Raw genomic sequence first — 15,211 nt, forward strand, 5'->3', positions numbered from 1 at the left:
TAATTTGAATATTTTAATATGTTTGGAGCCTTTATTTTCATCATTGAATTCCTTGAGGTATATGTCTCATAGTGGAATCTCTGGGTCAACGGTTATGGATTCTTTAGTTTCTTTCTGAAAAAATCAATAATTATTAAACTCTTACGATGGGCAGCCATTATACTAAGTGATATAATACAAAGGCAAAAAGACAGTCCCTGCCCTAAAGGAGCTTGCATTCTAATGGAAAAAACAGCACAATTTAGGTGATAGAAGATATCTACAGAATAGATGGAAGACACTTGGAGAAGCCTTCTTATAATCCCAAATTGCCAGAATGGTTGGAGGTTGGACTAACTAACTAACAGTTCCACTAACAGTGTATTAGTATGCCTATTTTTCCATAGCCCCACTTTTTTTCCGTTTCCCAAGGTGATCATGGAAAGGGAAAAGAACTGACATGTTCTAAAACATTTACAGCAGCTCTCTTTGTGGTGGTAAGGAATTAGAAATTGAGGGAATACCCTTAAATTGTAGAATGACCAAATACGTTTGGTATTTGATTTGATGGAATACTACTGTGCTGTAAGAAATGATGAGCAGTTTTGAGTTTAGAAAAACATGGGAATGCTTGCATGAAATAATGAAGAGTAAAATGAACACAACGGAGAGAATATTATACATAATAACATCAATGTTATTCAAAGAGTTAATGGAAATGAAGAAGCAGTTCTGAGTTACGTGAATATTCAATCAACTACCCAGGACCTCTGAAGGAAGATGTTATCCATTTCTGGATAAAGAATCAATATATGAAATTGTGTATTGTATCATTTCACACACATCTCTATGACGAGTGTCTTTTATGTTTTATCTTTCTGGAGGTAACATTCTCAGTTTGTTCTTCTAGTATTAGTTCAGTGGCTATATATAATGTTCTCCTACTTCTACTCATTTTTGTCTGGAGGTGAATGTACCCCCTGTCATAAGTCTTTCACGATTGTCCCAGATCATTGCATCAAACAGCCACTTAATATTTATTCCCCTCTTTTTTCATCTTTACCAATTTTCTGAGTGTAAGGAGATACCTCAGAATTTTTTTTGATTTGCATTTTTCTTATTTTTAGTGATCTGGGAACATTTTTCATATGATTGCTAATAGCTTGCAATTATTATAAGAACTACTTGTTCATGAACTATTACTTATCCACCCTATTTAATAATCTTTCTGTCTCTGCTGAAAATATCTGGTACGATGGCTCCCTAGACACCACTGTGAGCTAGACTACCAGGGCTGGGGATTTTTGATAATCTGTTCTTTATCTGACACAGTGGCTTATTTACTGACTCAGTAGGTTGCTTGAAGTATTCTCCCTGGTAAGAGGGAAAGTAAAAATCAACATACAAACATGAATCAGGTATGAAACAGAGGGAAAATATCCATATACATTCAAGTTTCTACATTCCTACTCTGCCCCATCACTTGCAACCAGTCAGAAAATATCTGCTCGTGCTCAGAATTAGAAGTATCTTAGAAGGGGCCTCTTATACTTGCCCAGTATTTTCCCTACCCAAGTTCTTTGTTCACATTGCCCCAATACTTGGAATGCCATTCTTCCCTCCCTTCTTCCTTTTCCTCCCTTCTTCCACTTCCTCTCCTTCCTCCTCCTCCTTTTCCTCCTTCTTCTCCTTCTTCTCCTCCAGTGTGTCCTTCACTCATTTATCAAAGTAACTTTAAAAAAACCCTTACCTTCTGACTTAGAATCTATTGCTGTGTATTTGTTTCAAGGCAAAAGAATGGTAAAGGCTAGGCAATGGAAATTAAGTGACTTGCCCAAGGCCACACAGCTAGGAAGTGTCTGAGGTCACATTTGAACTCAGGTCCTTCCAACTCCAGACCCAGAACTCAATCCACTGAGCCACTTAACTGGCCCCCTCTCTGCTTCTAAACCTCAATTCCAATGGCACTTCCTCTAGGAAACTTCCCCTGAATCCTCCTGTTAGTGCTGCTCCACTGATTATAGAACTGGGATAGTTAATGAACCTATTATTTCACTGGGAAATAATTCCAGGGTGAGGAAACTCTACCAATGCATATAGGTACCCTCTATACTAAAGGGTGCTTCTGGAATTGAGAGGTTAAGTGATTAACCCAGAATCACAGAGCCAGTGTGTGTGTGTGTGTGTGTGTGTGTGTGTGTGTGTGTGTGTGTGTGTGTGTGAAAGATTGGACTTGACTCCAAGTCTTTTGGACTTCAAGGACAGCTCAGTATTCACCATCACACTCTTTGTTTATCCTGCAATATTGTATATTATAGTTCACTATGTTTCTGTCCTATCCCCCCATTAAATCTCCTGAGGGCAAGGATGTAGTAGTAAAAAAAGTTTCTATATCCCCAACACAGTGTTCTATATAAATATAGGTGGACCGAGATTTCGTATATTTACAAATCTTTGTTGAGTGAATGAATTTTTTCTCCTTTTACAGTTTTCAAATATTTTTGTCAAGGTGACACATTCTCCCTATTCTTCCTTGCTGAACAAGGGAATGGCTCCTCTTTCTCTTTGTTCTCTGAACTCCCTCTAATCTGTCTATTTTTGTAGTTCCAGTAGACTGTCTAGTGCAGAAATTCCCGGGTATTGTAGTTGTAGTTGACTGGCAAAAGAAGGAGCTTCCTAAAACTACTTATTTCTCAAAGGAAAAAGCGATTTAAAAAAAAGGAAAAGGTGATGACTGTTAGGAAGATTACCCAAAGCCATAACTAGGTTTGTCAGAAGAGATCGATTTTGAGGAAGTTGATTAGACAGTGCAGAGTCGAGGTGAGGGTGAAATGGCTGCTTCATAAGCTATTTTATATTACAATGTTTTAAGTATTAACTTCCTGGGGAAATGTAAATAGAAGATATGGGTTATGGTATCATGTTTTAAACAGTTGTCAAAGTGCATTTTTGAGTTTGGGGTGTGTTTAAGCATTTGGGGGGGGTGGAAGAAATCAAAAGCTGTCCTATTTTCTCTCTTTTAAATTATTTTTAAATTTTATTATATCTTTTTATCTCTGTGGGGAAGATCCCAGACAGGAGTCAAACCTAAGCTTTTTTTTTTTTTTAAACTCTTACCTTCTGTCTTAGAATCTATATTAAGTATACTAAGTTCCAAGGCAGAAGAATGGTAAGGGGCTAGGCTATTGGAGTTGTGACTTGTTCAGGGTCACCCATCTAGAAAGTGTCTGAAGCCAGATTTGAAATGAGATCCTCTCGAATCCAAGTGTGTCTCACTAACCACTAAGCCACCTAGTTGGTCCTGAAACCTAAGTATTTAAATTATTTTCTCTGGGCTTTAGCATGGAAGTGTGAGATCCTGATCTTTCTCTTTAGAGGTCAACTTCCTTCAAGGCTAGATTCAGTCCCTTAGTAAGAGATGGCACTCTGGTCCCATGGACTCGAGAATACAAGAATGGTGGAAGGTCCTGGGTTCAAATATTTAGTATTGATTCTAAGGCAGAAATTAAGGGTTAAAAAAAATAAACAGTTAGACCAGTGTTACTATATAGTAGACTATATAGATGGGGATTAGTGGTGGGGGATAAGAAGTAAGAAGATTGGAAAGGTGGAGGAGCAGCTGGGTGGCTTGATGGATTGAGATCCATCCATCCAACCATCAAGATGGATAGAGACAGGAGATCCTAGATTCAAATCTGATTTCAGACACTTCCTAGATGGGTGACCCTAGGCAAGTCACTTCAACCCCAAAGGCCTAGCCCTCACTGCCCTTCTGCCTGGGATCCAATGCACAGTATTAATTCTAAGACAGAAGGAAAAGGTTAAAAAAAATTGGAAAGGTAGGGAGAAAATCAGGTTATGAAAAGCTTTGATTATGAGAGTACTTTATATTTAATTCTGGAAGTGATAAGGAACCACTGAAATGGGATATGGATGGTAAAATGGTCAATCCTGTGCTTTGTTCAGTCATCTTTCAATCACATCTGACTCTCCATGACCCCATTTGGGATTTTCTTGGCAAAGATACAGGAGTGGTTTGTCATTTCCTTCTCCGGCTCATTTTCCAGACATGATTTACCCAGGGTCACCCAGTTAGTAAGTGTTTGGGGCCAGATTTGAATTGGGGGCCTTCCTGACACTAGGGCTGGTCCTCTAACCACTATATCTCCATGCTGCCCGACACTTTAGGAAAATCAATCTGACAGCTGAGTGGAGAAAAGACAGAAGTGGGGAAAGATGTGAAATGAGAACACTACCCAGAAGGCTATTGCAGGAGTCCAGGTGTAAGATGCTCGGGACCCTCACCAGAGACGTGTGTGTGAGAGAGATGTTAGGAAGGTAGAATGGGCAACATTCTTGGATACGGGGGGAGGGAAGCAATGAGAGAGAGGAAGGAGTCCAGGGTGTCACCTAAGCTATGAGTCTTGGTGACTAGGAAGATGATGGTACCCACAATAGTGATAGGGATGCTCAGATTGGGGTAGGCTTGGGAAGGAAGAAAATGAGTTCACCTTTAGTTGAGTTCAAGATATCCAATGAGCAATTGGGGATGGAAGCTTGCTTGGAGGTGAGGAGAGAGTTTAGAACTAAAGTAATATACCCGTATCCAGGTAACCATAAACGGCAGAGCTTGGTATTTCAAATGAAATCTTTTTATTATAAGTCCTATGTTATTTACAATATGGCGCACTGACTCACAGGATGTTAAAACTGGAAAAGTCTTTCTAGATCTACTAGAAATTAACCCTAAGGGAATAAAAATACCAAAACAATTTCCCCTTTCATAGAAGGATAGCTCATTAAAAACCAAATAAAATAAAACAAAATGATGCCTGGAATGAGGATACTAGAGAGGGTAAAGGAAAGAGTGTGGGAAAAAAGATTTCAGAATACCTGCTGAAGAATTTCACAAACTTTTTGCCTGAGGCCAGTCTTCAAATGCCATGTCCCACCTCCTAATCCCAATCCTGACTTCTGATTTCTAAAAGGGGTTTTTCAGCCCCCAGTTTCCTGTCTTATTCTGTTTATAGTGAGCTATGTAACCTCCCTAACCTAAGATCTGACTCTTGTCCTTGAAAATAAAATATTCTCTGTCTTTAAAGTCTCTCATTGAGCTCTTCTCTGTATTATGGTCTAAGATCCAGGCTTTCAGGGAATTAGACCTGTCTAGGAAATCATCTCCTACATTCATCTTCCCCCCTTCCTTAAGCCCTTTCTTTCTGTCTTAGTAACAACTCTAAAACAGAAGGGCAAGGGCTAGGCAAATGGGGTTAAGTGATTTGCCCAAAGTCATCCAGCTTGGAAGTGTCTGAGACCAGATCTGAACCCAGGTCCTGCTTGCTCTATCCACTCTGCTACCTACCTGCCCCCTATGTTCATCTTTTCACCTTCAACCTCTGCCCTCAAATAGAAAGAATTTTAGATCCTTAGCCCAAGCCAACATCATTGAATGGTCTGCCGAGTAGGGCCCTAGGCATCACAGGACCCAGGGACTGGTCTGGTCCTTTATAATTCCCTTTTTTTTCTGCTAGAAGTCAACTGACCTTAGGTAGGGAACAGTGGTAGCACTTTTTTTGTGGACTGAGGCAGGTGGGGTGTGAGGTGGAGAGATGGAAAAATGGGACTTATGATGGGGAGTGAGTAGCTTGACTAGAGGGAAATGAGTCCTTGTCTACAGGGTATGAGATAGACAAGGGGAGGAACAAGTAGAAAAGGAGTGATTATGAGGTCTGGATTGAGGCCAGTAAAAAGAATGATATTCCATACTATGTGCTCAAAGGAATAATGAACTGGAGGGATTCCACGTGAACTGGGACGACCTCCAGGAAGTGATGCAGAGTGAGAGGAGCAGAACCAGGAGAACATTGTACACAGAGACTGATACACTGTGGCACAATCGAATGTAATGGACGTCTCTACTAGCAGTAATGCAGTGATGCAAACAACTTGGACGGATCTCATCTTAGTTTCCTTATCTTCAAAAAGAGAGGGTTGGGTCAACGGCCTCTGAGTTTCATCCTTTCCATCTGTTATTATTGCTATTTTAACCAAAACTAGGGCTCCTAAGCTGAAGAAACTGAAATACGTGCCCTTCTTACTCTCCCTGTAAGATGTTCCTCTGCTCTGAGCTCACACATACATTCTGGACCAGGTTCAGTCTTGGAAAACTTGATGTTCAATGAAACAGATTAGACTGCCTTTTCTCATACTGTAGCTCCCGGGGGGGATTGCTTAAGACTTAGGTTGTGGCATATATTTAGACATCCCAGAAAAATATGGAGTAAAGAAGTAACATAGAAAATTAATATTAATGTGAATCCCTCTTTGGCACCCCAAAACAACTTTGATTTTGAAAGCAAAAAAAAATCTTATGTCTGAACTCTGACCTGTATCTCTCTGAGGCCATGGATAGAGCCTTCCCTTGGGATCAGGGACTGAGGAGATGAGTGGTCTGCGTTAGGTGGGAAAGACTGCTCCTAGAGCAGGTGGTGAAGAGAACTAGCCAGCCGCGTGGAGCTCGCACTTTTCTTCTTTCTTTCTCTGGCCCGGTTTTTATTATTTAATAAATAATTACAACAAAGTCTCCTGAGAATTTTAATCATAACAATAAAAAGGTAATCAATGTATAATGTGAATCAGGCATAGGATAGGAATTTATCTCCTACATGCCAAAAAAAAATCCCTAAAAGAGTCAAAGGATTCATTGCATACATGATACTTAAAAAAAAAAAATCTTTCATTCCATCTTAGAATCAATACTATGTATTGATTCCAAGGCAGAAGAGCGATAAGGGCTAGGCAATAAGGTTAAGTGACTTGCCCAGAGTCACACAGCTAGGAAGTGTCTGCGGCTAAATTTGAAACCAGGACCTTCCATTTCTAGGGCTGGTTCTCAATCCACTGAGCCACCCAGCTGCCCCCAGAATGCTTTTAAATGCATAAAATTACTTGGAATTACAAAGGAAAGCAATTATATTGAAATACAGCCCCCCTAACATGTAGTCATCCTAGCCTTCACTTAAAGGACTCTAGTGACAGGGAACTCACTACCTCCTAAGATAATTCATTCTCCCTTTGCATAGCTCAAATTTTTAAGGGGAAAAGTTCCCAGGTGATATGGGAAATTAGCAGCCTGGTATGGTAGAAGTTATGGTATTCTTAGAATCAGGAGACCTGGGATCCAATACTTTCTCTGAAACTTGTTAGCTGTGTAGCCCTCCACAAGTCCTTTAAAATCAGTTTGCCTCGGTTTCCTCATCTGGAAAATGGGAATAATAATAGCATCTACGTATCAGGATTGCCATAAGGATCATACAAGACAATAATTGTATAGCACCTAACACAGTGCCTGGCACATAGTAGGAGCTATATAAAAATGTTGGCTATTTTTAAAGTCCTTAACTTCTGTTTTAGTATCAAATCTAAGATAGAGGAGTTGTAAGGACTGAACAACTGGGGTTAAATGACTTGCCCAGGGTAATGCAACTAGGAAGTATCTGAGGCCAGATTTGAACCGAGGTCCCCCTGACTCCAGGCCTGGCACTCTCTCTTATTGTGCTACCTAGCTGCCCACACATACACAACCCATTTAATACAAGATTCAGTAAATTCACTTGTTACTATTATTCCTACTCTCATGGGAAGTTGAAGAAGACTGTCCGCCAGACATAAACTAATTTGCAAAACTGGAATTTGGCATTTTACATTCCACCGTGGCTCCATACTGTCTTCCTCAAAGTACGTGTCTCCTGGTCACTTCTCCAAGAGCACCAGAGTGCTTTCAAGAGTTGTATAAGTAGACATTTTCTACCTTTGAACTATGTTCCCCAGAATCCCTTTAGTATCTCCCAGCATCCTTTTCCCCGCCTCCTCACGGTTGGGCTACAACTCCTCCCTCTTTCTCTTCTCTTCTCTCGTGACCGGGCTTGAGTTAGATAGCTCCTCTTTAGCTCTAGATTTTATTTTAGTTATTTTAAGAAATCTTAGAGATATAATACTTGAGTTATTGTATATTAATTTTAATTCTCACAGAGTTCTGGACTGCTCCGGGAGCTATAGTTAGCTCCAACCAAAAAGATCTGGGGTCTTTGGACCTCTTAAACTCATGAAATCACTTCCAAGACTGGACCTAGCCATCTTTGGATCCCTGCTTGGCCACCTAACAATAGGAAAAACAAACATAAAATGGACCCCCCCACATCCAGGCTCAAGTTCACCTAAATAGTCCCTGTGCTTTAGCTACTAAGAAGTGCTCGTGGGTGCCCAGTGACTGGGATGGGGAACAGAGAGAACAACCTCTCCTCCACCTCTCAAGAGAAGTGGCTCGACATCGTTCTGATGGAATCCAAAGCCAGAAGGAAAGAGAATACTCTATGGGGGTAGCTCTCTTTTGTTGTTTGTCTTTCATTTTGTCTTGGGATCCATACTAAGTATTGATTGGTAGCTGCTGTGCATGCTACAGGCTTTTTGGAGCCACAAGTGGGGAATTAAGTAGCAGGTTGACATCAAATATGACTAACTATGGAATAGCTGGGTGGCTCCGTGGATTGAGAGCCAGTCCTAGAGATGAGAGGTCCTGAGTTCAAATGTGGCCTCAGACATTTCTTTGCTATGTGACCTTATTCAAGTCACTTAACCCCTACTGTCTAGTCCTTACTGCTCTTCTCTCTTGGAATCAATACACTGTATGGATTCTAAGAAGGAAGGAACTGGGTTGTTGTTTTTTTAATTAAAAAAAAAGGGAATGAGCAGACCTAGAAAGGACTCTGGCAAGCCTTCATACCGGAAGTGTTAGTCCTCCTTGAACATACATACTCATTCTCTCTCTGTTTCAAATGCAATTTTTAATCATCATTTTCTAACATTTTGTCATTCATGTTCTCTCCCTCTCCGTTCCCCAAGACAACGGGTAATATAGTGTTGTCATATGATATATATTTTCACATTCATCATGTTGTGAAAGAAGACGCATCACTTGTGTTTTTGGAGCCACAGAAGAAACGTCCAATTTGCGCGTGGCCCATTCAACAGCTCCTTTTATCGTCCAGTCTGAGAGGCGGGTTTATTTATATTGTCGCTGGGCACCAACTCGTGTGGAGGTGATTCAGTTGGCCACATTCTGGAGGGAGCTCTGCAGCTCTCGAGGGCAGGAATGGCTTCCCTCCAGCCTTCGATTTCCAGGGTCCGTCCCCTTTATTGCTGCTGGGGGGGGGGGGGTAATGCCATTTCCGCTAGCAGATTGGCAGCTCCCTGAAGGCAGGCGCTGTTTTTGCCTTTCTGACTCCAGGCTTAGCGTAGTGCCCGGCACAAAGGAAATTCTTATTGCCTTGACTTGACCTGCCTTGCACACATATACAAAACTGATCACATATAAATGTTTATTCTAGAAGCCGGGGTAGCTGTCATTGCCCGCGAGCCAAATGCCTCTGGATCTGAATTCTGAATCCTTTGTGGTACACCTATTAGGTGATTTTTTTTTTAATAAAAACCCTCACCTTCTGTCTTGGAGTCAATACTGTGTATTGGCTCCAAGGTAGAAGAGTGGTCAGGGCTAGGCCATGGGGGTCAAGTGACTTGCCCAGGGTCACCCAGCTGGGAAGTGTCTGAGGTCATATTTGAACCCAGGACCTCGAGTCTCTAGACCTGACTCTCCATCCACTGAGCTACCCAGCTGCCCCCCTATTAGGTGATTTTAAAAAGGTTTGCAAAGAAGTGGGGTACAGAGGTTGGATGACAAGCAATGCCATTCTACGCCCAGCTTGGCAAGGAGGCAACCTGCCAAATTAAGAGGACCGTATCCTTGCCAGGGTGCCCAAGACCCTTGCCAGGGTCCCCTAGGCTCAGATACATGCTGCTGCTGCTCTCTGCTGGGCAGGTATCTGAACTACTCAGGGTGGAAAAAATTACTCCTCTGGGAGTCCTTAGCACTGCCCCAATCTCTTAGCACAGAAGAAGAATATCATAGAGCTTGAAAGGGATTCTAAGCCCTAATTTCTCACTTTACACAGTGGAAATCAAGACCCAAAGAACAGAGTGTTTCCAGATTCAAATCCAGATATTCCTGCTCCAAAACAAGGGTCTTTTTCACTATACCACGCTATCTCAAGGGCAGCTAGATGGACAGAGCACCGCCTGGAGACAGGGAGGTCTGAACTCAAGTCTAACCTCAGACATTTACCAGCTGTGTGACCCTGGGCAAGTCACTTACCCCTCATTGCCTAGCCCTTACCGCTCTCCTGTGTTAGAGCCAATACAGTATTGATTCCAGGACAGAAGGAGAGGGTTTAAAAATGAGACAGTTTGTAAGTTGTACGTTGCAGGGCAAGATCTGAAATGGTAAAGTGTAAAACCCCCAATATGTAGGCAGCGTGCAATGAAGAGGGCCGAAAGAACGTGCACGGGGACTACGGAGACCTGGGCTGTACGCAAGAGTGTTATGGGGCCCAAAGGAGATCATTTCAGACCTTACGGTGGGGCATAAATGTTAGCTGTTATTGCTATTATTCGTATTATTATCCTACGGTCCTCAGGACTCCAGTCTGATGATGATTTCACTCCTTGAGTCTCCTAAGGAACTCCTACAAAATGCAAGCAATATTTCTAGAGCAATGATGTGTGTGTGTGTGTGTGAATGCTTAATGACTAGGTTCTTTGAGGGGAGGAAATGTGTCCAGGAACACTTTGAAGTTTAATCTTGCCTTATGAATAATTTCTTAAGTCTAGACAATCAACAAAACAATAAGCCAAGCCCCGATGGGTAAGGGTGGTGATTTCCGAGGTCCTGATGCTCACAGTGAAAATTGAATCATCGGCTCTCTCAGCATCCCTCGAGTTCTAGTACAGACTTGGCTTCTCATTTTCCCTGTGGCCTGGGCCTCCCAGCCTTGTTTTCTGTCCTTATGGGGGAAGATTCGATAAGATCAGATCATTGGATCCTGGGTTTAGAATTAGAAGCGATTCTCTATAAAGGCCATCAGCTCTTACCACCTCATTTGGCAGACGAGAAGACGGAGGCCCGGTTGTCTGAATAAGTCATGGCAATATCTAATACTTTATAGAGCCTTTTAAGGCTGCACAAACACCCTAAGTACGTGACCTCGTTTGGTCCCGACACAATTTCATCTTCTGTAGGAAGCCTTCGTTGGGTCCTTCCCTCTTGGATGATTTCCCATTTATCCCTCAGAGTGCGTGGCGTGGAACGCCTCTGCTGTAAGGCTGAAGAGCCCCCTTCAGGGATGCTCATCCCCCTTGAGTGTCCTCCTGGGTGCCGACTCTCACGGCTGGGGCCAAGCAGTTGCCTCACTCACAGAGGCCACACGTGCTGCAGCCATTTTGGCAGATGGGCTAAACCTGCTGGGGAGTTAGAGGGATGTGTGAAGACTTCCCCTGATGGAAGGGGAGGATGAGAACAATTTGTTCCAATGGCCATCAAGCAGGTCCCATGGAGTGCTTAGATCTTGGTAATCCAGAGTCATCCATTGCATCCTGGGCTCTCGGCACTCCTCCTGACTTTGTCTTTCCCCGGACTTGGATGACTAGAAGAGCGAAAGAGGCTGGCCACTTTGTGCCACTCTGTCTCATTAAATTAAATTAAATTGTATTCAGTCCAACTCCCATGCAAGTCCAGATATTGCCTTAGGAGGTCATTGGTCCGCTTCAAAAAATGAAGGATGAACAGCATTTATCCTCTACTCTATCTAGCTCACTACATATATTTGTTCATATGTCACCTCTTCCATTAGATGGTAAGCTCCTACAGGGCAGGATTTCTCTTTTGTCCCCTTTGCCCTCCAGCCCTTGGCATAGTCCCTGACGTCTCACAGGAGCTTAATAAATGTCTATGGATTGATCCTCACAGCAAAGCTCTAAAATAGGTTATCCTTATTTCAAGGCTGAAAAAGGTAAAATGATTTGCCCAGAATTACACGCTTGTAATCACTTAAGGCAGAATTTGAACTTTGGTTATTCCGACTTGAAGTCCAGGACTCCACTTGTGCCCGATCATCCCTGGGATTTGTTTGATCTCAAAAACTAAAAAACAAAAAGTTGACAACCAATTCCCCAGCGCATGTACTCCAGCAAGCCAGCAGGACCTAGCTCCCCATCTCCAACAGGGGCAGCTCGCTGAGGCAGGGGGCAGACCGCTAGGCTTGGAACCAAGATTTCGAATCCAATCTCAGACAGCTGGGCACGTCACTTAACCCTGTTTGTCTCAGTTTCCTCATCTGTCAAACAAGCTGGAGAAGGAAAGAGCAAACCAGTTCAATATCTTTGCCAAGCAGCCCCCAAATGGGATCGATGAGGAAGAGTCGCAACCATTCTAAATGACTGAGCCAGGAAGCAGAGACCCATTAGTAAGTCTTAGACTAATTCTAATTAGTGATGGGCCAGACCTATAATCTAATCAATGTGGGGAACTTCCAACATGGAAGTTCCTTGTACTGTTGCAGATCCGGAGCTTCTCTGAAATGTATTCTTAGAGAATTGGGTGGGGTCACCCAGCTAGCTTGTGTCAGAGGCAAAAACGGAACCTCTGACTTCCTTGACAATAAGGATTTCTGAGCATGAAGGCCATTTTTTTAAAAGACGAGACCCCCTTGACTAGGGGGTCCCTAAGGCCTCTTCCAGCTTTGAGCAGTCCAGAGGACGCCTCTTTCTGAGACGTGACCCTTTTATTCATGTTCCCAGACCTTGAGTCAAAGAAAAGAGACACACAAGGCCCTCACCAGAGCCTAAGGGAAGAGCCCTCCTTGAGAAAATGGGGCATTGCCCAAGTTATGAATTAATGAGAAAGTAAATCAGCTAAGGCAAGTAGGATTGAGATCCAGGCCTAGAGATGGGAGGTCCTGGGTTCAAATCTGGCCTCAGACACTTCCTCTCTGGGCAAGTCACTTAACCCCCACTTGCCTGGTCCTTACCACTCTTCTGCCTTGGAATCAATACTTGATATTGGAGATAAGAGTTGATTTTAAAAAGAAGTCAATCAGATCCTTGTATTAAGTCTGAGTTTTGGGGAAGGCCAAGTCCAAGCAAAGAGCTGGAAGTAGGATTGGAGTAATAAGTCCAGAGTTAGGAAGAGGTAATGAAGGGAAGAAATACGTGTTCTGGAAAAGATAGCTTACATGTATCTACAATTCTCTTGCCTAAGGACACTTTTTTCTTTTTCTCTTTTCCTTGGATGGCAGCATCTTGGCATCAGTGGGCTCAGGGTGGTCTATAACTGATTGCTTCAATTTTCTGAGCCAGAATGTCAGACCTTAATTCAACTCATATTCATCACCTTCCCCAAGCAATAGCAAATATCAGGGACCTTTCTTTTCTGCCGCTCGGGCTTTGAAAAGCCTCTTCTAAATCTATAACGATGCTAGAAAGAGGTCGTCTCGACCCCAAGCCAGAGACAGAACTTGCCATTTTTGTACCCAGGACAGGCAGTATGAAATATCTCCTTCAAATGCTGCTGGAATAGCTGCCATGGGGAGGGGGTTGGCATGCAAGGGAAGAATTACTCGGTGCACTGGCCCATCTGGTAATGTCTCAATTTAACAAATTATTCTTTTATTATTATTCTTTCTTGTTAAAACTCTTACCTTCCGTCCTGGTATTAATTCTAAGAGAGAAGAGTGACAAGCTAAGCAATGGGGCTTAAGTGGCTTGCCCAGGGTCACACAACTAGGAAGTGTTTGAGGTCAGATTTGAACCCATGACCGCCTGACTTTCAATCCACTAAGCTGTCCCCAAATTATTCTTAATGACTCGATACTATGCTAAGTTGTTTCTAGATGAAGGAAAGCATCTTTTAAATAATGACAACAATAACAATAGCTAGTAGTTACATAGCACTTCATATGTTATCTCATTTGATCCTCACAAGCAACCTGTGAAGTAGGTGTGATTATTATCCTCATTTTGCAGATGAAGAAACTGAGGCAGAGAGAGACTAAGTGATTTGCTCTGGATCCCACAGTTAGTAAGGCAGAATTTGAACTTAAGTCTTCCTGCCTCCATGTCTATGTCACCTAAATTGTTCTGTCCTACTAACTCCTCCCTAGTTATGGCTCTGACCCCAGGCAATACCTTTGCCAGGAAAGATAGCATTTTGAAGAAAATGGCTGTCAATTATGTCATTCCCCCCAGGGAACAGATTCTCATTTCCTGTAGCTCTCAACAATGACAGACTTTTCCCCTTTACTACTGGACCCCAGGGAGCCTAGCCTAGGAGCTCCTTGTTGCCATGGTGACTCACCATCTCATTGACTCTACTCCTCTCCCTTTTACGGACCCCATAGGTGACCTAGTTACCCCCAGGAGGAGAAAGAAGAGCAATTCTGAAGCCAGAGGTACCAGAAGAGGCAGTCTGTCGGGGAGGGGATGTGGATGGGAAACTCTGGGCAGTCATAGATTAGGGGTGAGTCTTAGGTCTCTGGACCCACCAGGAGGTAGGAGATAGCTCAGAAAGGAAGATGAGGAGACCAAGATCTGGTTCTCAATTTCATCGGTGTTTGTAATGCCCTAAACTAATTTTAAGTCCGTATGTGCTCTAATGGTCTCTCCAAAGATGGCGTGCGTTGTCATAGAACCGCTTCAACTCTGAAAGAATCCATAACCCAAATGGGTTCGAGACTTTTCCGACTCCCTTAGCCAGTGTCTCAAATTACTGGAGAATCTGAGCATGAGGAAAGACTCAGTGGTTGTTTCATATTGCTGATACCAGAAACAGAGTGTCCTCTGTCTGAAGCCCTCCAAGGATGGTAAACACACCCCATGAGGCAACCTATTCTACTTTTGGACTTCTCTAATTAGTATGAATTATTAGGAGGCAGCAAGGTGGCTCAGCAGATTGAGGTTTGGGACCTGGAGTCAGAAAGACTCGTCTCCCTGGATTCAAATCTGGCCTCAGCCATTTCCTAGCTATGTGACCCTGGGCAAGTCATTTAACTCTGCCAAATGCGCTGCAGAAGGAAATGGAAAACCATTCCAATATCTTTGCCAAGAAAACGTCAAAATGAGATCACAGAAAGAGGACATGATGGAAACAACTGAATAACAAAAAGAGATCTTCCAAAGATAGCGGTTTCCCAGACAGACATACCCAGATGCTCTGAGTAAAACTTTGGGACACTTGTGAAAAGCAGTTCAGGGGTTTAGGGTCCCCCCACCCGCCCCCAGGCTCTTTGCTGGCTTCCGTAGCCACAGGAGAATGGCAAAGCTGGGAGCTGGGGCTGGTCTTCGGTGA

Source organism: Monodelphis domestica, chromosome 7 (genome assembly GCF_027887165.1).
Source record: "Monodelphis domestica isolate mMonDom1 chromosome 7, mMonDom1.pri, whole genome shotgun sequence".
Lineage (NCBI taxonomy): Eukaryota > Metazoa > Chordata > Mammalia > Didelphimorphia > Didelphidae > Monodelphis > Monodelphis domestica.